A 22,295-nucleotide genomic window follows, 5' to 3' on the forward strand; every position below is an offset into this window, starting at 1 on the left:
AGAATCAGAAACAGAGGGGCTCAAAGGAATCAATACTTTGCCACCTGCTCTTAAGAGCTTTCCTAGATGCAGAGCATTTATGGATGGTTTCTGGAAGGATGATTCTAGCAAGCACATGTTGGAGCAAAACGTACTAGGGTGTGTGTGTGTGTGTGTGTGTGTGTGTGTGTGTGTTAAGATGAAAAAGTATTCTCTAATTACTCTACTGTAGTAAGTAAAAGAAAGCTTCAAAGAAATAGTGAAGGATGCTGGCAGACAGCCAAAAATATTTAACGGTTAGCAGGACAAGTGGAGTCTTGCTGCCTTATTCTTAATCATGGTTAGAGAATTCTGCTCTCTTCCGATCACTGTGAACCCTCCCGGTTTGTACATCATTTCCCTTTCCATGCGTAGGACACCAGGCAAGCAAGCATCACCCAGACCCAGGCTCTGTCCTGATGCAGGGGATCTACGGAAATGCAACTTCGGCTGAGGGTTTCCTTTTGAATTGGTCACGGTCACGCTATTCAAATAGGAAGAAATCTGCAACCCATTAGACATTTTCCTCCTGCGTTAATAGTCAGAAAAATTAATTATATCTTGTAGCCATTCCTATTATTGGTTATTTTGTTTGTTTGTTTCCCCTGGTTGGGAAATGTTCTCAAAGGGCCGTGCCTGGATAACAGCAGGTAGAGTCCATTCCATTAAGTGGTGAGAAAAGAGAAGGGAGAGGGCAGATTTGCAATCCTATCCTTGGAGGGAGAGGGAGGTGGCAACAGAAAAGGAGGGCAAAACTTTTGACATCTGGGGTACCACGAGCAGCCAATTCAATAAAATGGAATTGCAGAAAACCAACCCTGTGCTTTTGAAACATTTCAAATAGATCACAATGCGCTCCCCGTTGTACCTGTCCTGAGCTGGCTGGGACCGCCTTTCTCTTGGACTGAAAAGCTGAATCAAACTTCCGGTCTAAAAACCACGTGGGTGCTCCTGGACCGTCTGAGACTCGAAACCTTTCAACAGAAGTATGCACACAATGACCCTGGGTTTCTCACAACCGTTTGGACAGCATCAAGTAACCACATGAGTTGCAGAGATCCAGTTTTGTTTTTTTAAGTTTATTTATTTATTGTAGGGAGACAGAGACAGAGACAGCCTGAGAGGAGAGGGGGCAGAGAGAGAGAGAGAGAGAGAGAGAGAGAATCCCAAGCAGGCTTCCCTGCTGCCAGCTTCAGAGCCCCCCAGGGTTGGAACCCACCAACCAGATCATGACGTGACTTAAACCAACTGAAACACCCAAGCACCCCTAGGGACCCAGGTTTAAAAAAAAAAAATGTGCCACTGCCCTTGGCAATCTAACTAGTTCACTTCCAAAGCACACGTTTTATTATTTCGCATTTTCAGAGATTGCATGAATTATAAAATGTTAGGGCTAATGGCAGCCTTACATAGCATCCAATTAAATTTCTTAAATTTCCAGATTAGGAAACTAAGCCCAAGGATATTAAATTACTAAATTCAAGGTGACAACTAACCATCGACAGAGTGGGCCACAATCAGTTTTTTTATACTTATATAAAAAAACTGGTAACAAAAAATCAAGCAAAATATATTTTCTTCCAAAGCTAATGCTCTATTTTCCAGATTTGACAGAAATGTGACCTGCTCTACATAGCTGAAATTCAACAATTATGTTGTTCTGTGTTCATTTGCTATATTTATGTATTTATACATGTGTTTCACATACTGTTAAAGCAGCAAATGGCATATTTACACAGGTGACTATAAGTCTCAGTCACAGAATAAGACAGAAGGATATTTTGAAGAGCAAGACTTTTTTTCCTTGCAAGATATTGCAAGGTATGAGGTAATTCAGTGCTCTAGGATTCATTATATGTCTCCTTTAAAATTCTGTAAAGTATCAGATAATCATGAGAGAGGCATTATCTCATGATTACTTGAATTTATTATAAGTACATATAAAAATTAATAGCAGATGAACAACTAAAAGCACTTTTATGTATGTAGCTTGAACGAATATAGCACTTTATGGTTTTCGAAGCAGATTTCAGTTTTGTAGCAACTTTTCAAGGAATAGCACTGGCCCTTGGATTCTGGTCTTTTGTCTCTTTGTGATTTTTTTTTTTATTAATAGAAATGTGAAGATGGTCAATTCATGAGGCCAGTGTTGGGTTTTCATGTAATTTACAAACACACCCAAAGGGGCATTTCTTATCTTTGGCTATCCAGCCATCCTTCCTCCGGATATCAGTACCTAGATTTTTCTCTCAGTTCATGCGGTTCTGGGCATCTAAACCCCCTCCTCCCAACCCCCACCACCGCCATCCTTACTTTTCTTTCCCACCAGCTAGGTGAAAACATGACCCAGATCCAGCCAATAGAGTCTATCTCTTTGTCCACAGGGGTTTGGAGAGAAGCACAGAATGAATTCATTCCAAACTGAACCCTAGAACTTTCACTGGACCTATCATGAAAGAGATTTTCTTCTTCTGCTAGGCTTTACTAAGCTTAAAGGGTCTGAGTTGAGAGTAGCCATTTTATAAGGAGACCGTGTTGGAAAAAAATGAAACCACACAAGAAAGTTCAGTGGAGAGAGCCACTGATGCTTTTAATATTGCCCACATCTTTGCATCCAGCCATCTCTACAGACTAGCCTTGGCGTTGAGGTGACATGTGCTAACGAGCCCCCACCACCACACCCTGCTTTTATTTTGTTTTTACTTAAATCAGCAGCAGTTGGGTTTTATTCCCTTGCAGCTAAAAGACTTTTAACTAATATCAAACAGCAGAGAATTGAACTAGAACATAGCAGGAATCTTTGACTTTGTCCCTTGATCTAATTATCCATTTAAATAGAGGCAGCAAACATTACAGGTTTAAGCAACTGGGGCTTCAACATTCTGAACTCTTAAAGTTTTCTCAACCTAAATCCCACCTTTTCTCACAGCTTTCTCAGGGTCCACTTTCTGGGATGGCATTTCTGTCTCTTGAGCATCCCAGAAAGGCCTTCAAATATACACAACAAAAGCTGAACAATATTTCTGATTTCTTCCCGTTAGCAGATTGGTTAGCCCAAACACAAGCAGGAGAGGACGGGCATATCCAAGGCATCTGTGAAGCTGACAAAAAAAAAAAAAAAAAAAAAAAGTGAAAGGTTTCAGTAATTCAGTCAAATAGAAGGGTTTAGGAACCTTGTTACAGCGCTGATGTCAGGAAATGTGAGTATTTTGACCATATCATATTTTAGGATTTTTTTCCTAAAAGTATATTTGGAGAAAGGTAAGAAGTCAGAAACCTCTAAGTTTATGATTTCAACAAGTCTACAATGTTTTAATGTCTTTAATCGAAGAAACATAGTTATTTTTAATTCTAGTTGTGCATCCAACCAAGTTTCGTCTACATCATCTCAAATGCCTGGTAATGGGAAACTTTTTAGTATTCAGGACATTCTTGCTTTCCTTATCCCCTCCCCATCACCATTTGCAGAGTCACCGCTCTGGGATCTCCTATCATAATGTGATTTGATATTATTATGTGTAGCAGCTTGAACGGAGAAATTAGTACACCGCATAGTAAACTTAACAGACATGACTCAGGCATCCTACCACATGTTTTTATATTTTGAATATTTCTGAGCACATAAGTTTGAGATAATTCTGAGGTTAATTCTATCAGAGGCCATAAAAAGCAAAAGTGATTTTAAAAAGAAGCTGTCATCTTACTTTAAATAATTTTAGTTAGCAATTATTGCTTATGAAAAGATATTATTACATTATATTAACATGTAACCATATCTTATATTTATGTAGCTCCTTCTAGTTTCGAAATGATCTCAATCTGCCCCCCCCCCCCAGAGATCCTACAAAATAGGTCCAAGAGATTTAGTCAAAGAGAAGGGTCTCTATCAAATAGGAAGAAGAGGCTCAAACCAGGCAGCTGGTAAATGTCAGATTTGGGTGTTTTCGGTTGGTTCATACCTTTGGACTGGATACCATAAAGCACCCAATTAGAAGCATTTCCTATTTATGTATTGGGTCAGGGTATTCCCTGGCTAATCACCAATATCATGAACAAGTGTCCAAACTTGGGTCCAGATATGTCTACTAAAATCTTCCAATGAAGCTTGAAAAGGAGGAAATTAATATAGCAAAGCCAAAAGAATGCCGTAGAGACTAGCTCCGAAATGTTAGTTCCATGAAGGCTACAAAAATGTTGCCTGTCATGGTTCTTCTCCAATACCACAAGTTTATCATGCATATAAACATTGCTCATGAACTGGTTTTCAGTGCATGAACAAATCTATCCAGTTCAATCAGTAAGACCTAGCAAATGTATGGATCTATATGTTACACATACACTATTATGAAACCAGTTAAGCTATGTATAACACAGATACAATTATTTATTATTTTGTTTATTCTTTAGAGAGAGAGGGAGTCCATATGTGGGCCAGGGAGAGGGGCAGAGAGAGAGAGAGAGAGAGAGAGAGAGAGAGAGAGAAAATGCCAAGCAGGTTCCATGCTTAGTGGAGCCTGACATGGAGCCTGACACGAGCTCCGTGCCACGACCTTGGGATCATGACCTGAGCCCAAATCAAGAGTCGGGTGTTCAGCTGACTGAGCCACTCAGGCACCCCAACACGGATACAATTCTTAACGAATACCAAACCTTTCTCACCAGGATCAGGTAAAATGTGGTCATGAGTTGCCAAACACAAGGTCTCAGTTACAGCCTCAATATTCTTATATGTCAACTTGCTTGCTCTTAATTGGACTTCTTTTTCTTTATAAAACCTTTATAAATATACTGGCTATAGAAGCATCTTTACCATTCTCTAAGAGACCAAGGAAGTCAGGGTCACATCTTACCTAACTTTGGTTGTCCTAATAGACATAGCCTCATTAACCGCACTTAATCTGCTGTCAGTCATCAGATTTCTCTACTCTACTCTGCTACCTGGGTCATGGCAATACCTTTAGTATAGACTTCTCTTTCAAGCCAACTATTCCTTCAGTTTCTTTAAGTGCTCTAGGAGAGACCGTTGATTCTGGCTCCATGATTTTGCATGGGTAGAAACAGCTTGAGTAAACCTCTTATTTCCCTTTCCTAAATTTAATGGATTCCATTAAACTTAATGGATTCACACTTTTGAGATACTAATCAATATATTCTCATAATAGTTTGCAAGTCTAACCCACCCTTATTCCTACTCCTCCTCAAGAATTTACACCATTAAGTATATGTTATTTCCTGCCTCTGAACTATTTAAAAAACAAAAACAAAAACTCCTGAGACCAATGCTATGAAATCCAGGAAGAAATGTTATAATCACAGCAAAATATTTGAGGAGAATAAGATTCTACTCTGAGGGGTGCCTGGGTGTCTCAGTCAGTTAAGCATCTAACTCTTGATCTCGGCTCCGATCACGATTTCATGGTTCATGCGTTTGAGCTCTGCACTTACATCCAGAGCCTACTTGAGATTCTCTGTCTCCCTCTCTCTCTCTCTTCCCCTCCCTAGCGTGTGTGTACATACACTCTCTCTCTTTTTCAAAAATAATAAACTTAATAAAATAGATTCTGCTCTGATCCCATATTCACAAATAATAAAATTGGTTTATACGTCTCTACACACATGAGAGAAAGGGAGACAGTTCTCAAGGGAATTGTTAAAGAAGACATTCCAAAAAGAATCCCAGGATCCTTTTCCTTAGGAAGGCAAAACCCCAGAGATGGAAACCCTAACAAATATAGAGTGATGAGATTGGATCAGTCTCTTAGAGGTTTCTGTGACCTAGCATGAGAAGAAACAGCAGAGTAAATCTTTGACCCTAAAAACAGCACAGACTTAAGAGAAAGAGCCCAAGACCCAATGAGACAGGGTAGACAAAGATATCTCAGCCATGACACCCCCAAATTAATGGCCAAGGGCCATTTCTGCTCACACCCATAGAACTATTTAACGTCTTCAGAGTCATATACGACTCCAGGGAAAAATGAATGTAGGGAAATCCCAAACTAACTGCAATGAACTCTGTTGCCATGTTGAGACTGGCCCTCAAAATGAAATCAAAATCATTTGTGGAATAGAAGGACTATTGTGTATCTCGTGCACTGTTGGTAGCTGTTGATAAGGATTCATACTCACTGGAAAGCCAGGACTTCCCTAAGAAATCAAGAAACAATATGACTAGACTCAATATGAAGAATTTCAACAAAATGTTGCTAGGGCAACAGAACAAAAAACCGGTTCATACGTTTTAAAGCCTTCTGTTATTTTTTTGTCCCTTCCTACAAGGGTTATATGTGCACATTTTTATGCATGAACCTGATTCATCCACTCAACAAATATTCATTGAGTACTTCTAATGCAGAAGGTGCTAGATATTATAAGAAATGCAGAGAAATATACAACATACATTCTCTTACCCGATTGAGGACAAGGAGACAAATTAAATGTAATATTGGCATGCATCAAATAAACCATAGAAATGATAAAAGTATTATGAGTTTAGACAACTGAGGGAGGCACCAGTGGGCTGGAATTATCAAGGAAATCTTCACAGAGAAATGTTTTGCAAACAGTGGATGAAGACACATTGGTAAGAATGAAATCATTTTTGGGAGCTGTGACCAAGATTTAAACTGAATAAGATAAAGGAGGCTAGAGTCAGATGCAATAGAGCAGGAAGGGTGGGACAGTAAATGAAACGCTTGTGTCAATGTCACTGAGAGGGACTTCTTGGAAATATTCTAATTAAAATATTTTTTCTTTGACATCTGAAAGTTCATTCCCCTTAGAAATCTTCAACTGAACTAGATCACTCCTCTTAAATCACTTTTTTAGTAATGAATCCTTAGCCTTGATATGTATCTTTTTAGTGCCCTTTGAGATAACCTTTTCCCTGACATCACCCAGTAATTCTGATAAAGCCAAAAGTCCCCTCCCGACACACACACACACACTGACACATTTACACAATTCCTTACCACACTTAGATCTAGATGAAAGTCAGTGTAACACCCTCCACCCTGCATACACACAATAATACAATCATAACCCCTATGGCTCAACCTAGACACCCTTCCAAATCCTTCCCTGTGACTTAAAATGCATCAGTCCTGTTCACTTTCAAAACATATAGTTTCCTAGAGAACTGGTAAAACAAAAAAAAGAGGAACACTGGCGTTATTTCTATGAGCACTTTGTGTCTCTGCAAACTCTACGTCCCATGCAGAAGTCTGCTGATACGGTCTGCCCTGTTCCCACGTTGTCTAGTAATTGGAATTCTTCTCAGCAGGAGACAATGCCATGCATCTTGAGCAGAGAAGAGGAACTGGAAGGATTCCAGAACCTTTGCACTATTGGCTCAACTTGCCCAACTGGTAAACATAATGTTTCCGTCGTTTGCTGGAGGTGATTATATTCAGTCTGAGTTGGAGAAGAATAAGATTTTTTTTTATTATTATTCTAAGGCCTTGCAGTATTTTTTTTTTTTCCTTAAAACACCAATGAGTCAACCAGCAGAGGAAAACCCTGAGGTTTACTCATAATACCCAGAGGCAGATCATGCAGGGAAAATGAAGACCTTGAAAAAGGATGCGAGGTATTCTCATGCAAAGAACCAAATCCTATCGGTACATTTCTAACAGATCCCTACTATGTGCGAGACCAAGATATCACATCAAAATAAGTAGTTAAGAGAAGCAAATATTGACGCGCAGAGACTTGGATTCTTTTTAGATTTGTTTGCTGACAGTTGATGGGACACCAAATTGATTCTGGCCATATACATATACAGCCTCAGGTCTGACGTCCTGGAGTCGTTTTATCCCATCATCCCTGGGAACATCACTAGGCGATTTAATAGACTCTGTTCCAGACAAGACAAGTAGTACTCAATACCAGGTTAATGAAATTTTTGTGGTCATTGCCTCTTCATACATCTTTCTACTAAAGAATGTGTGGGTTTTAAACAATCATATAAACCTCTATTCCTTAAGCAACCACAGTAAAATTCTTAAATCGTTTCTGGTAAGTACTTTATCTGTGCAATCCCTTCTAGTCTCTTCGCCATTTTTATAGATGTAATCAATTATTTCAGTCAAGCAAAGTACACTGCCAACTTTCCAGAATTCCTAGCACGATTTTAACTACCAGCTTGGGGTTTTATTCGGTATGAGCATAAAAGTTATTATATTCTAATTGCTTGTGATTGTTACTACATTGAGATTTATTTTTGTTGGTTTTTTTCAAGAGATTGTTAAAATGAGTTTTGTGACTTCATTCTGGTTTTCCTGATTGATTCTATTATTAGGACTGTGGAAGCCTGGGGCCCTTTGGCCTTGCTACACATCTTGAACAATTTTTTAAGCAGTTTGGGTTTGGCAAAACCTATTTTACCAAGAACATTACCCTTTAATTTTTAAAAACCATGTGCATTTTAAGGAAAATGTGACCCATATGTTCCTAATTCCTCTGTACTAAACACATCAAAATGTTTTGTAAGAAACACTTGATTTCCAAGAAGACGTATGAGCCTTCCTTATAAGACCTTTAACTTATTTTCTTTTAAAACAGGAAGTTGCTTCTGCCAAGAATAAAGTTATTTAGACACCAACTGTTTCAAGAAACTCATGAACTAAATGGACATATTTTACGTTACTCTGGAATATATTTGCTGAATAAAATGGTAGCCAAAAACAAAAACTGACCTGTGACAGAACCCAATCAAGTAAAAAAAGTTCTTAGAATATATCTATGTTTCTGAATCTTCATACCCTTGAAATATTTAGTTATAGATTTACTATTTGACAAAAACACCTACTTCAAAAGAGTCTTTTAGGAATAAGACTGGGGGGGTTGGGGGGGTTTTCATTTTGTTTTTGTTTTCTTAGCTCTGGGGAAGATATTTTAAAATCTTATTTGAATATCTGTTTTCAACATGGTACACATTCACTTCTCCCAGAGACTTTGGAAATTTTAATTCAATTTGTCTTCACCTTCACATTTATATCTCTAATCCTAACAGTAAGAATAGAAAGAATATTCACAAACCAGCCCAATGTATTTTTTCTGCATATATATATATATATATATATATATACAAATGAGACTCTCGCAGACAGAACAAACAACCTGTGTTGTTCTGCAGACAGAACAAACAACAGGCCTGTGTCTGGCTGGGTTTCTTAGATATTCCAGTATATTCTGGTTTCCATCTTATTTGCAAATATCAGATCATAAGAGAAAGTAGAAACTGTCTCCATGCCTCAAGCCTGCAAGGATCCACCTGTTTGCCGTCTCCAGGTTAGTTCTCCCCTCAGATCCACCTCATTTTGGAGGACCCTGAAGACAAGGACCTCTGCTCCCACTGGCCATGTTGCTCAAGGCTCTTGAGCCCTTCCATCCCCACCACCACAGCCCCCGGCGGCTGCTGTATCATAACTCCCATCTGCGAGCCAGCCCAACCCTGAGCACTCAGAGACAACCCAACAGATATCACAACAAAGCTATTAAAAGGCAAAATGTTCTGATTTGTAAGTAGCCATACGGTTGGTGCTCAACGACATGAGACGATGGATGTGTTAATTAGCTTGATGGTGGGCATCATTTCACAATGTACAGCTATATCAAATCATCAAATTGTACACCTTATGTATATAAGAGTTTTATTTGTGAATTATGCCTCATGAAAGCTGGGGAAAATGTGAGAAATTATATCATCCGGCTCTGTTGTGAATATAATTTGTTATATGTTAATATTACTGTTTATGCTCTGTTAAAATGTACAGATCAGGAGCACCTCGGTGGCTCAGTCGGTTGAGCATCCGACTTAAGCTCAGGTTGTGATCTCACCGTTGGTGAATTCGAGCCCCGCGTCAGGCTCTGTGCTGACAGCTCGGAGCCTGGAGCCTGCTTCAGATTCTGTGTCTCCCTCTCTCTCTGCCCTTCCCCTGCGCTCTCTCTCTCTCTCAAAAATAAGTAAACGTTATATTTTTTTAAATTTTAAATGTGTAGATCAGAAACACAAAAAAGACAACTCATTGTCATCTTCTCCCAGGCCTCAGTTTTCCTCGTCTGTACAATAGCGTGAGAGGATGGAATAGTTTCCTAAGATTATTTCCTGCGCAAACTTTTTATGAACCTAATTTCTTAGCACGTGAGCTTTCCTTCCAGCAACCTGACATTAAAGACGTCAGTGGCGGTTAGTGTTCAGGGCGCACAGTACTTCTTGCTGCAAATATTTACTAGATCCGCCCTGAGTTCCTGCTGCATGCCAGACACTTTGCTAGGATTAAGAATACAAAGAAGAAGGCAGAAAGAAAGAAACAAATTCTGCCTTCATGGGTTTTAGAAGAGCTTAGATAAATAAGCATCCAAACAACTGTGACAACGTCTGCTTAGAATTTTCACCGATAAGAAAAAAAAAAAAAAAAAGTAGAGGCTGGAAACTCTTTGTATTTAACATGGAGATGTAAAAACAGAGGCTGATCAATGTCAGGGGGTAATTGACAAGGAAGGCGTGGTGTCGGAGAAACTCCCAGTTATCTGATTAGCAGTAAAGAAATTTCACTTATTTTGTACACGTAATATACTTTATGTCCTCACTTTCCTCTTCATTTCAAAATGAAAGGTTTTATCAGTTCTAAAACAGTAACTACAGAGGATTGAGTTCTATTTGTTTTTAAAATTGCCGCTGCTTTAGTTTCAGTGCATATTTCTATGTGATGCTTTTCATCTAAGTTCTCCAGCACCCAATGTACTGCATCTGTTGCCAACGAAAAATAGAATAGGAGGTCCATCAAACATCTTATGGTCATAAAATTCAAAATATACAGAACCATCTCCAGGCCTGGAAATTAATCTAATAATTTCTTGAGTATCTGTAAAAGAGGCCATTATGAAGCTGGAGGAGGGCCATGGAAACACCCCAGATCGTACTCACGTGACAGCAAGAGTGCAGCATAGTGAGGGCATTTAAAAAAAAATACAAACCTTCAGGGGCGCCTGGGTGGCTCAGTCGGTTAGGCGTCCAACTTCGGTTCAGGTCATGATCTCACGGTTTTGTGAGTTAGACCCCCATGTTGGGCTCTGTGCAGACAGCCCGAAGCCTGCTTCAGATTCTGTGTCTCTCTCTTTCTCTCTCTGCCCCTCCCCTACTTGCACTCTGTCTCTCTCTCTCAAAAATAAGCAAACATTATAAAAAAAAAAATCTGTGACCCTTTAATCTTAAAAGACAAGAACAAAGCTAGTCATAATCAAAGTTTTAAATTGTGAAGAGTAATATTACAAGAATATTCTGATTCTCTTATGATCTTTAAGGATTAAGGCATTTCGTGAAATAAACAACACACAGTGGATGCCTGTGTTAAGGATTTAAAATAGGAAATGGCAGATCCGTCCATAATTTTTCTAAGTTAACCTAAATCTTTCTGAATGTACATCATCCACATTTTTATATTTAATTATAACCACAAAAAAGTGTTACATTTGGGAATAATCTGGTAAGAGTGTTCTTTGCTGTCAGGATTGCTAGGAAGTTCATGTGTTAAGAATACGTTCATAAAAAGTTTGTGCAGGAAATCACCTTAGAAATCATTCAACCCTAGGACACCTGGGTGGCTTAGTGAGTTAGGCGCCTGACTCTTGATTTCGGCTCAGGTCAGGATCTCACAATTTGTGAGTTCAAGTCCTGCATGGGGCTCTGTGCTGGTGGCATGGAGCCTGGTTGGGATTCTCTCCCTCTCTCTCTGCCCCTCCACCTGGTCATGTGCACATCCTCTCTCTCTCTCTCTCTCTCAAAATAAATAAACTTAAAAAAATCATTCCACCTTCTCACATTCCTTTACAAATGAGGAAACTGAGGCCTGGAGAAGATGAAAATGAGTTGTGTGTTTTGTGTTTCTGATGTGCAATGTGATGATGTGATATAGCTGTACCTTGTATATATTGGTATATCATTAAAGCAGATCTGCTCTCATAAATATGACCTAAGAGAAAAATATAATAAATTGGTCTTAATAAAGAGCTGACACTTCAAACTTATAGGAAGATCCATCAGTATGTTGCAATATTCCCAAAATTTACATACAGTTGGAAATTTCCTTTCATCTGTCACTTTTGCTAAGGGCATGGATGAGGAGGTGAGAGAATTCTCCAGAGTGAAACAAGGTGGGTATAAATGGTCATCAATTACTATTTCTTCTCATAATATTGTGTTTGAAAAGGAAGGAAGGAAAGGAAGGAAGGAAGGAAGGAAGGAAGGAAGGAAGGAAAAGAAAGAAACCCTCCAAAAAAGAATAAATCCACACAACTTGAATTATAAAAATATTTTAAAATAGAGTCACTAATCTCACCAGCCTTCAACTACAGTAATAAGAAAGTTTGTTTGAGAAACAGCAAAATCTAGGTCTTGACTGGCTTCTTTCAAAACTTACTTTTGTATAATTTACCTTGAAATTCAGTCTCTGGGAAGTTAAATGTCAAATGCTGAGGAAGGTATCGAAGTATAGATAGACAGAATATGGCTTTGGTGAATATAATGGTAAAACCAATGCAAATTGTTCTATCTGATAAACTTTTTTAAAACTCAGAAACATTCACCTATAAACTATGGAATGGGTTACTTGATTTTTAAACCAACCATAGTGACCACTAGCTTTCCATCACTGCAGAAGTATTCAGAGTAACCACAATTAAATAATTATAGTCACTTAACTGTAGATCCAATATGTTTGGTCAAACTTTTTTTCCTTTCTATGACACTATGCAGAACTGATGCCCATGTTAGCAACAGTCTACCACTGTTCATTCAAGTGAAGTCTGTCTAATTTTGTGGTAACAGCAATCACACAAAACAGGATTTATTCTGTTTATGGATTGTGAGTAAACAAAATTTGTAAAGAAGCGAATTGTTTACCCATGGGAGGTGGATGAGCTCTTCCAGAAGAGCAGGATTTAGTGCCCTCAAGGAGACCTTTTATGAAATGGAGCTACAGGGGCACCAGGGTGGCTCAGTCAGTTAAGCGTCTAACTCTTGACTTTGGCTCAGGTCATGATCTCACGGTTTGTGGGATCTATTCCCACATCAGCATCTGTGCTGACAGCATGGAGCCTACTTGGGATTCTCTCTCTCTCTCTCTCTCTCTCTCTCTCTCTCTCTGCCTTCCACCCTGTGCTCATGCATGCTCCTCTCTCTCTCTCTCTGTCTCAAAATAAATAAATAAACTTAAAAAAATAAAAAATAAATGAAACTAGAAATGTGTGTTCATTTCCCTGGTCTAAAGAGAGCAAAGGCATCATCATTAAAGTTACATCAGGGCACTAGGATTTCTGTATCAGGTATTATGTAAACTTTGTTTGTACAAACAACTTGCCCTCACAAGCAGTCACAGCAACACGACAATATTTATTAGACCATCCTGCCATGTCATCTCATAATAACAGAGGGGAGCAAAGCCCTATTCTAGAAGTCAGGACATCTCAGTTTGTGTGACCTTCTATGAGCAAGACATTTAAACCCAGGCCATTCATCTGTACACGTGGAAGTTAAACAAGATAAGCTCTAAAATCTCTTTCAATTCTAAAGTAAAATTTTTTATTCATTTTCCTTTTTCTGTGTTAACATGTCTTCCCAGTTGTGCTTAAAACATTTTTCTTTCAAGAATGCCTCTTTCACACCCTCCCCAAATATACACGTAATTCCGAAGAATTAAAAGAATGTTTTAAGTGCACTCTTCTCTTTCAAAACACACAAAGAGGCCAAGACAATGTAAAAACTGTTTTATGATTGTGACACAATCACTAAACAAATAATTCCATGCCTAAATAATGGGAGTGTAGGCCAGTCATTTCACTTCCCACCTCCTCTGTTTTCCATCCCCAAACAGATAATTACTTGCTTATTTTATGAAGTGGATGTCAAAAAGTTTCCTGGAGATTGGGGGGGTGGGCAGGCAAAAGAGCGATGCAGAGCAAAATTTGTTTATATCTTTTATTTTTTTAATTTTTTCTCTCATTAAACTTTGTTTTAATGGGTCTCAAATTCTGTGACACGCTTTTGGTCAACTTGTTTCCATTAAAAAGTACTGATTTGAGAAATTAATAACTTAAAACTGCCACCACACACACAAACTTACTGGGTCCCCAAACATCCTCCTTTCCTTCTGAAGGTTTCACGATGCATTGCTATCACTAACTAGTCTTTTACTACTAAACTTAAATGGCCAATTGGCACAAAGAGTTCTGAGACCGTTCTTCCACCGCTGATTAAGACTGGGGTGGCAGGTGGTGGCAATGATATTCATTTAGCCTTCTGAGCTTTCTAGGCAGGCTTGGTGACCTTGCCAGCTTCAGCTGCCTTCTTGTCCACTCTTTGATGACACCCCCAGAAAACCATCTGTCTCGTGTCACAAACAGCAAATTAGCCCAGAGGATAGTCAGAGGAGCTCTCAACATGCACAGGCTTGCCAAGCACAATATCAACAATGGCAGCGTCACCAGATTTCATGAACTTGGGGCCATCTTCCAGACTTTTTCTAGAACTACGGTCAATATTCTCCTTCAGCTCAGCCAGCTTCCGAGCAACGTGAGCTGGGTGACGATGCAGCACACGTGCATGTCCAGCCCCGATTTGGCTGGATGGCTCAGGATAATCACCTGAGCTGTGAAGCCAGCTGCTTGCTGTCACCAGCCACATTGCATGATAAGATCTTTGACAGATGTGTTCGTGACATTGAAGCCCATGCTGTCCCCAGGAACAGCCTCACGCAAAGCTTCACGGTACATTTCCACAGACTTTACTGCGGTTATAACATGGACTCGAGCAAAGGGGACCACCATGCTGGATTTAAGAACACCAGTCTCCATTTCGCCCATAAGCACGGTACCAATGCCCCCAAATTTGTAGATGTCCTAGAGGGAGAGACGCAAGGGCTTATCATTTGGACGGGTTGGTGGCAGGATACAATACAGACTTTCAAGGAGCATGGTTCCACTGGCATTGCCATCTTTATAGGTGACTTTCCATCCTCTGAACCAAGGCATGTTAGCACTTAGCTCCAGCATATTGTCGCCGTTTCAACCAGAAATCGGCACAAATGCCGCTATGTTGGGATTGTAGCCAAATTTTTTTAAGGTAGGTGCTGACTTCCTAACGATTTCCTCATCTCTCTTCTGGCTGGAGGGTGGCTCAGTGGAATTCACTTTGTGAACACCAACAATGAGTTGTTTCACACCCAGTGTGAGCCAGAAGGACATGTTCACGGGTCTGCCCTTTCTTGGAGATGCCTGCTTCAAATTCACCAACACGAGCAGCAACAATCAGGACAGCACAGTCAGCTTGAGATGTGCAGTAATAATGTTCTTGATGAAGTCTCTGTGTCCTGAGGCAACGACAGTGGTCACATAACACTTGCTGGCCTCGAATTCCCACAGGGAAATGTCAACGGTGATATCGTGTCCATGTTCAGCTTTCAGTTTATCCAGGACCCAGGCCTCCCTGAGAGGACCCTTTCCCATCTCAGCAGCCTCCTTCTCAAATTTTTCGATAGTTCTTTTGTCAACCACATTTGTAGATCAGATGACCAGAAGTGGCAGACTTGTCCAAATCTGTGTGTCCGTGACGATGATATTGATATGAGTCTTTTCCTTTCCCATTTTGGGTTAGGTTAAGCAGGGGTTTTCATGACACCTGTATTCTGGCAGCAAACCTGTTGTGAAAAATCTGATTATATCTTTTTAAAAACTTGTCAATCTTTTGGGGAACTTGGTATTTTGAAAAGAAATAAGTGAAAAGGGAGATCCTGGGTCTAAAATTCAAGTCAGATTGACTTCAGGAAGAATCCAACGTGACAAATTTTAAGTTATTGCTGAAAAAGTGAAGGAGAATACCACGAGGAAACTAACCACACAAACACAGCTCATCACTTTTGTGCCCCTGGTATATTTCAGAGTTCAATATTCACCTCTTAGAATTCCCATAACCGCCATTCCTAACTATGAGCTATCTATGTATTTTTGTGTCCTCCAGGCACAGTGAAAATACCACCTCACTGATTTCATTTCGTTTAGATAACATTTTCAACAAGGCAAGGACTCATTATGCTCTACTCTTTGAACATGTACACAAACACCCCCCAAACAATTAGACTGTTATGCCTTTGAACGTAGGGGTTCTGCTTATTCCCTTGTGTCCCAGCACCTACCACTAGGCACATACCAAATGATAAACGCAAATGTGCTGCCTACATAAAAATAAAGTACTTGATATGGAGTTTCATTAAGGTAGAACACGAATTGAACATGAGCAAAACAATAAAACACATTAATGTGCTTGTGTCACTGGTGCCAAGCACTTTACCCACTTTACCTTTAACCCTTAGAATTGCCCTGTCAGGCATCATCATCCACGTTTCACAGAGAGGACATTTCTAGGAAGTAAATTGTCTGCCATGATAACAGCAAGTAAGTAACCCGTGGCCCGGCTCTCAGCCCCGGTCTGTTGACAGCACAGCCCGGTGCTCTTTCCCTTCCAGCACATTTTCTCTCCTTCCTCACTGCTCTAACCACACACCATCCAACTTACATATGACTTTATGAACACTATTATGAAAAAGCATGGAGAAAAATATGTCTCTGCTTCACGGCTGGCTAATATCTTCCAAAGAGATCTCCAACTTAGTAATCACTTTGTCTGGTGGGTGAGTTGCTTTGTTTTGTTTACCAAAATATTTTTCTGTCAGAGGGAAAGGCTGTCTGAGAAAATATACATACATCAGTACAAAGGAATCAAATAAAAGGATTATTAAGTGTTCTAGGTAACCTGTAAGCTAGCCACGGAAATAATGGAGGGATGAGGTAGACTGGGAGAAAGAAAGGGGACCCATCGTGGTCGTCCAATTACATTAAGTCTTCAAAACTCAAGCTCTTGAGTCAGAGGCCTAATCATTGGAGGTCAGTGGACAAAGAAGTTGCCTGTGTCCTAAAGCAAGGCCCTTTTGTAGACTGGGCTCCTTAATCAGATTGGTGTGCTGGTTAAGGAAGCCATGGAGTGACCAAACCCCCTGATTATAGCTTGCTGACACAGGGTCCCACCTGACCCACAATTCAATTACTTATGTTGGGAGAAATTGAAGAATCAGATTAAGTTTCCAGGATCACTCAGCAAGCAGGATATGAAAAAGAGCAGCCTGGGTTTGACCAGGATTCAATTTTTTTTATGGAATGTTTTTATAATCCTTGCCATCAGAAGTGGGGTCTGATCCTTATTGGTTGTACATTCTCCTAAAAATTGTCACTTTGACTCACGCTCTCTAAAGATTGTCATTTACTCAACTAGGGATTGTCATTTACTCAAATTCTTCTTCATTCATGGCTTGGCAACAGGTGGTTAACATCAGAACCTAACGTTTGCCTTCTTAAAATCAGTACTTGCAAAACATAAACATTCTTGCTACTTGATCTTCTTTCTTCAGCTTCCAAGAGATGATCATAAATAAAATATGACTAATCCTCAACAATTCACTAAGCTTCAGTTTTGTATTTATAGCTACTATGCGTACACATGCATAACAAATGTCATACCCGCATTTGTCATAAATATGTAATTAAAACGTTCCCAAGGATTGTGCAAACTGTTCTATATAAATTATCACAACAAACCTAGGAGGTAGTAATGGAAAAAACTGTGGCTCAGAGAGGCAAACGTGCCCAAAGTTGTGTGACTGTTTAAACAAACTATAAATATACATAACTAAAGAGATGACTCTAAGTCCATTGAGACAAACTAATTACATCTTCTGAAGTAGCAAAACCTTATGATGTAAATCATTCTTTTGGTTCTTATCATAAACTGATCTATATTGTCATAGTTCGTGTCCAGTCTTATCTTCAAAGGTCAGCTCTTTAAAGCTGGAGAATCTGATGAAAGCAACGAACACTTTCCCCAGAAAAATCCATGCATCCACCATGGTTGTTCCATAATTTCAGAGAGTTAGAAGGCCTTCTGTAGCCTGCCTCTGGCTTGAAGTTCCATGTACTCCACAGAGCCATGAGCCCCAGGTGCAGAACACTTCACATGCTCTCTTACCCTCCTTCCTGTCTTCCACAGACCTTGTACTCTTCTGTTTCTCAAGAAATATGTTGACTTCAAAAGAGAAAGACCCTTGCTGTGAACCTTGCAGTCCAGGAGCCTATAAATGTGGTTTACCAGAGAACTTGTTTTTCTTTTTTATTATCATACCCTTGAACACATAAAACCCAGGAAAATAACTGCAGCTTGTGCTGAGCCTCGACTTTGGCGAGCACTATGGGAACAGACACTTCCGTATTGGACTGTTTTTGTCTTGCATCAAAAGCTCCAATGGCTGTTGAAGACCTGGATTTGTCTATACCAACTGGCTCATGTTGGAGATATTTAGGGAAGTGTCAAAGTGGACATTATCACTCTTTGGAAAGAAAAGATTCTTCTTTCTTGAAAACTCTTATCATGTAAAAATAACCTGGCAGACCAAAAATTGAGACTATTTAATATATGCTTCTAATATATGCTTCTTTGGTAAAAGCAAAAATTCAATTGAAAGATCTTCGTATGAAATTCACATGTTATGATTTTACTTTGCTTCCTTCTAAAAGCATTTTAAAGTCTAAACACTCTTTTTATTGTGGGATCTGTAGCAGAAATACCTTAAATCCAGTCCTCTGCTCCACCTTTTTTGACTAATTCTGAACTTTATAATCTTTTGCCTAGGTTCTTAGAACAGCTTTTTGGCTCAGAACCCCCTGACCAAGTTGGTAATGTTGAGTGACTCTAGCTATTTTCCTAATAATTAAGTCTAATCATGCCATTCACTTGCTTAAAAACCTCTCTTGGCTCCTATTGCTTATAGAATTAGAGTCAAATTTCTTATTTTAGCTCTGAAGTCCCTTCTACCACAGTTCTGGCCTAGTGTTCCTTTGCCAACTCCGTGTAAACTCTTGTCCACTTCCTCCAAGCCATTAACATGCCTCTAAAGTCATTTTACTAAAGTCATCACCATTTGCTAAGCACAATAGACCTACCATAATAATTAGCATACTATCTCTTCTGGAAGGTCCTTTCTTATATTCACCTATTCTTACAAATACCCCTCATCTTTTAAGACTCAATTCAAATGTTGTCTCTTCCAAGCAGACTTGAAACATTTCATGTGTTTATTTATCCTTTTAACTTCAGTTCCATTTTCTTTGTAACTGTTAAAGTCGATTCCATTGGAAGTTTTGTGTGTGATGGCTGTCTTTTCAAAAAGACTACAAGGCCCTAAAAAATAAAAACAAATGTTTTTGTCTCTATATACCCAGCACCGGACCAATGATTGGTGTAGATCATTAGCTCAGAAATTGTTTGAATAATCAATGAATAATATATAGGCGTGGAGGTGAGCACAAATTTTTGCTCTGTTGCTAACCAATGTATAAAATGGAAGTAAATAAATTTGAGTAGAGAGTGTCATACATTTATAACTTATATTTTATTGAATTAAATTAAAATGCAATATTACAACAGTTTCATGTATACAGCATAGTGATTTAACATTTTTACATTATGAAAGAATCACCTCAATAGTTCTGTCACTACACAAAATTATGCAAATATTGACTTTATTCCCTATGCTGTATATTATATCTCTGTGACTTATTTATTTTATAACTGGAAATTTATATCTTTTAATTTCCTTCACCTATTTTACCCATCCACACCCAGCTCCCCTTTGGCAACCACTAGATTATTTTCTGTATCTGTGAGTCTGTTTCTGTTTTTTTGTGCTTTTTAAAAAATTTTTTTGTTTTTATTTTAAATTCTACATGTAAGTAAATCACATGGTATTTATCTTTCTCTGACTTATTTCATTTAGCATAATACACCTTGGGTCCATCCATGTTGTCATGAATAGCAAGATTTCATTCTTTACTATATGAACTTCCAATTCTAGGTTAAATAAAAGTGGCAATAGTGAGCATCCTTGTCTTGTTCCTAATCTTAGAGGAAAAAAACTTTCAGCTTTTTACCTTTGAGTATGACATTAGCTGTGGGTTTGTCATATATGGCCTTTACCTTGTCGAGGTGTATTCCTCTATCCACTTTTTTGAGAGTTTTTATCATAAATGGAAGTTGAATTTTGTCAAATGCATTTTCTGCCTCTATTGAGACGATCATAAGAATTTTATCTTTTGTTTTTTTTTATGGGGTATGTCATGTTGATTGATTTGTGATGTCAAATCATCCTTGAATCCCTGGAATGGGTCCGCTTGGTCATGGTATATGATCCTTTTAATTTATTGTTAAATTTTGTTTGCTAATATTTTGTTGAGGATTTTTGCATCTATGTTCATTAGTAACCCTGGCCTGCGATTTTCTTTTTTTTTTTTTTCTTTTATTTTATAATATCTTTGTCTGGTCTTGATCAGGGTAACCCTGACCCTATAAAATAAATTCAGAAGTGTTCTTTCATTTTCAACTTTTGGACATAATTTGAGGAGGGTAGATATTAACTCTTCTTTAAAAGTGTAGTAGAATTAACCTCTGAAGTGGACTTTGTTTATTGTGACTTTTTTGATTACTGATTCAGTTCCATTACCGCTAATTGATTTGTGGAGATTTTCTAATTCTTCATGATTTCAGTCTTGAAAGATTATATGCTTTTAGAAAATTATCCATTTCTTCTAGGTTGTCTAATTTGTTGGCATGTAATTTTTTACAGCATTCTTGTGATCTTTTATATTGCTGTGGTATTGGCTGTAATTTCTCTTCTTCTGTTTTTTAATTTTATTTATTTGGGTCATCTCTCTTTTTTTCTTAATGATTCTGGCTAGAAACTTGTTGAATTTTCAAAGACAAAGAATCAGTTCTTAGCTTCATTGATCTTTTGCTTTAGTTTTTTTTTTTTTTCCAGTATGTATTTTATTTATTTCCACCCTGATCTTTATCATTTCCTACTTTCTTTCTTTGGACTTTGTTCTTTTTCTAGTTTCCTCAGGTATAAGGGTAAATTATTTATTTGAGATTTTTCTTGTTTCTTGAGGTAGACCTGTATTGTATGAACTTCCCTGTTAAGAAATCTTCTGCTGTGTCCCAAAGATTTTGGAATGTTGTGTTTCCATCTTCATTTGTCTGCAAATATTTTTTTTATTTCTTCTTTGATTCTTTTATCGACCCATTGATTGTTTAGTAACATGTTCTTCTCTACACTTGTTTGTGGGGGTTTTCTTCCAGTTTTTTTCTAGTAATTGATTTTTGGTTTTATGCCATTGTGGTCGGAAAAGATACTTGATGTGGTTTCAATTTTCTTGAATTTCTTGAGACTTGTTTTGTGGCCTGACATGTGATCTACTCTGGAGAATATTCCATGTGTATTTTTTTTAAATGTGTATTCTGCTGTTTTGGGGTGGAATTCTCTGTATATATTAAGTCCATCTGGTCTAATATGTTGGTTAAGTTCACTGTTTCCTCATTTATTTTATATTTTGATAATGTATCCATTGACGTAAGTGGGATATTAAAGTTTCCTACTGTCATTGCTATCTGATTCTCCCTTTATTTCTATTAATATTTGATTTTTATGTCTAGATGCTCTTATTTTGGGTGCATAAGTGTTTGCAAAAGTGATATCCTCTTGTTGGATTGACTCCTTTATCTTATGCAATGTGCTTCTCTGTCTTTTGTTATGGTCTTTGTTTTAAAAGACTCTTCTCAGGGGTATTAGAAATACCCAGCAAAAAAACAAAATAGAACCCTGGAGTGAGGCAAAACTTCTTGGAATAAACATAAATTTATTAGGTCAGAAACTAACGGAGTAAAGAAGAAGAGAAAATTCAGATACAATTGGTGGAGGGCACCAGACAGATATCAGAAAATACTGGATGCTTGGCTATATGGAGAGACCATATTTTTTAATACTCTTCACCAACAACAGGATACAAAATCAGAGAGGAGTACAAAAGAAGAACCAAATTCTAGAAAAAAATCTAGCTCGACCCACTTCTATCCCCTACACAGGAATCTCTTCTTTGAAGTATAGAGGTACCCAGCTCACTCCAATATGAACAACAGAAAAGAATTAAATATTATTTAATTTAATATTAAATTAAATATTATTATATTAAATATTAAATATTAATTTAATATTAAATAAATGTGTAGACTAAATAACCTTAAAGAAATAAATACATATATAGTGAAAGATGAGAACAAAAAGACCACATAAAAGAATTAGAAATAAAAGTAATAGGTTTAGAAATGAAGACTCAATGGAAAC

General features: G+C 38.2%; 1 long non-coding RNA gene across 2 annotated transcripts; it reads right to left on the reverse strand.

Moving 5' to 3' along the window:
• Positions 1-335: 335 nt before the first annotated feature.
• LOC115513285 lies at positions 336-15,571 on the reverse strand. Of its 2 annotated transcripts, XR_003968652.1 has the most exons (4): positions 15,513-15,562; positions 4,538-4,544; positions 3,447-3,453; positions 336-347 (listed from the first exon to the last, which is right to left on the reverse strand). It is a non-coding gene; the product is annotated as an uncharacterized LOC115513285 (long non-coding RNA). The 2 variants fall into 2 exon arrangements; XR_003968651.1 differs by lacking the exons at positions 3,447-3,453; positions 4,538-4,544 and adding an exon at positions 908-910 and having other exon boundaries at positions 15,513-15,571.
• Positions 15,572-22,295: the final 6,724 nt, after the last annotated feature.

Source organism: Lynx canadensis, chromosome B2 (assembly GCF_007474595.2).
Source record: "Lynx canadensis isolate LIC74 chromosome B2, mLynCan4.pri.v2, whole genome shotgun sequence".
In the NCBI taxonomy this organism is placed as follows: Eukaryota; Metazoa; Chordata; class Mammalia; order Carnivora; family Felidae; genus Lynx; species Lynx canadensis.